General features: G+C 47.2%; 1 pseudogene; it reads right to left on the bottom strand.

Moving 5' to 3' along the window:
- Positions 1 to 321: 321 nt before the first annotated feature.
- On the bottom strand, positions 322 to 1,073 carry LOC111649665 (exostosin-1 pseudogene; annotated as a pseudogene).
- Between the last annotated feature and the right edge of the window lie 1,209 nt (positions 1,074 to 2,282).

Genomic DNA, 2,282 nt, shown 5'->3' with positions numbered 1-2,282 from the left:
ACACACACACACACTGTGCACACAAACACAACACACACTTGTGAACAGCTATAATGATGCACCAACACGCTGCAGTCGAAATAACCGACAGCAAATCAGACCTGATAAGGAGATAACTAACGCAGTGTCTGCTAAAGAGTGTCGGCCCTCCGCTCCATTTTGCAGAACAGAAACCCAGTAACAAGCAACTCTGCAGTGACAAACACACCAGTGGGAAAATAAAAAAAATGTCTCGTGTTAACTGTGCGATGATCTTTTCAGATAGAAATAATAAGCAGCAAAAAAGAAGGTGAAGAGATGAAAAAAGAAAGTGTGTCTTACTTTGAGTATTCTTCATTATCTCTGTCACAGCGAGAGTCCTTGTGTTTCTCCCAGTCTTTGCCGTGTTTACACGTGGTCAGCAGGATAATATCTTCCCCATTGTGGATGTGATATAGAGCGTTCCTCGTCTCTGAGCCGATGCCAGTTAGGTAGCGCTTCCCTTTGAAAACCAGCAGGTACTTCCTGGAAGGCGGCGCGTCATTGAGTGTCAGATAACCTATCCCCCCTCCTTTCAGCGGGTGATCCTTGGAGAACAGAGGGATGGAAATATCAAAGTTTGGTCGGAAGTTGACCACATCGGCGCTGGCCTTGGCCAGCATGGCCTGGCCCACCTCGAAGCCCAGATCCTCTGTGTAGTCCGGCCAGGTGCCCGAGTACAGGTTGAAGATGAGGTGGTTCCTGCCATCGCTCCACGTCGGCAGGCTCTGGATGCGGGACCTCACGTTCTGGACGTACTGTGCGGAGAGCTGGTCCCGGTCCAGCGTGTCCACTGCCAGAATGAACAGACAGGCCCTTGAAGGGTCTGTGGTGTGGAAGCGGGACTCTTCGATGGATGACAGGATCTTCTGGTAGGTCTCTGAGATCTCGTCCCCTCTCTGGGGAGGGTAGATGTAAACCCTGAAGCCCGACTGACAGCGAGCAAAGTCAAAGCAGGTTTCCATGCGGCAGCGCTTGTTTTTGTAGATGTTGTCGCGGATCGCCCGGCGTTCACGAGGGGAGGTGTGCTGGTGGTGGAGCTGAGGGGTGTCCTCCTGTAAACACACACACACACACACACGTTATCACCACCTACCCACAGCTAAATGAAATCTATTAACACAATTCAATTCAAGATTATGTTTTCAAAGCGAGTATTGTCTTCTTGTGAATTTCTAACTGTGTATTTCTATGTATCTCGACATCACTGCAACTGAGGGAAACCTCAATGATCTTCAAGGCTTAAATCAGTAAATGAGCCATACCTACAATATGATACAGATGAAAGCATTAAAACCAATTTCAAAACTTTATCCGAGAGATAAATGCATGAGTCGCCTGCTTTCTTTTCCTGAGGCCACTGATGACACCTGACTGGATTTCTGAAAAGGTGAGGTTTTTTTTCACCCCAAGTTATTGAATTCACTTTAGCCACAGCTTGTAGGTAAAGTGCTTCTCTGTAAATACTGACCCGGGGTTTCACTGATGTGTTGCATCACTGAGCTACAGCAGTTCCTATAACCATTCTGGATGAGTATGTGAATGTGGATTGCATTTGAATCCCCTAAAAACAGTGGTACTCAACCCACTTTGGCTTGGGACCGTTTAAAGCAAAGTCATTTCAGCTCATGGCTCCGTGTCGTGGCCTGTGGATGTCTGCGGTTGTGTTCAGACAGCGCTGCATCAGGGCGCCCTTGTAGCCTAATGGCTAAGATGCACCGAGTTAACTGCAAACATCCATTGCTCAACTCCTGGACGGGGGGACCTTTGTTGCATCACATGTCTGTCTCTCTGTCTCTGTCTCTGTCTCTGTCTCTCTCTCTCTCTCTCTCTCTCTCTCTCTCTCTCCCCCCATGTCCCCAGTCTTTGTGCACTGACTATCAACAAAACAGACAGCACTGCATGAGAAAACTCACTGAGGCACAGTGGGGCTGCTGACAAGGGCTTCAGCAACAACAACAAAAAACCAAAAACAAAACACAGGGTTGTTCTCAAGAGAGTTGAAATCGTCTCAACTTTCACTGCAACACAATGTAATCTGGCAAGAAGCTGCATCGGCCAATCAAACGTGTGGAAGAACATGTTCCTGATGCATTATTTTGTATTATTCATTTCTATTTGCATCAACAGAAAAACTGATCGCCGCTGTGATAACTTTTCAGAGTTGTAAATTACTTTTTCATGGTGTGTGTGTGTGTGTGTGTGTGTGTTGGTGTCTCATAATCCTTGGAGCTCATGGATCCGTCTCTCACGCAGAGCTTCCT

The sequence above is a fragment of the Seriola lalandi genome, unplaced genomic scaffold, assembly GCF_002814215.2.
Source record: "Seriola lalandi dorsalis isolate HSWRI2012SDOR001 ecotype SW California unplaced genomic scaffold, Sedor1 jcf7180002051627, whole genome shotgun sequence".
NCBI classification, from domain to species: domain Eukaryota; kingdom Metazoa; phylum Chordata; class Actinopteri; order Carangiformes; family Carangidae; genus Seriola; species Seriola lalandi.
The sequence above is the reverse complement of the archived record's forward strand: the minus strand, read 5'-3'. Positions and strand labels throughout refer to the sequence as shown.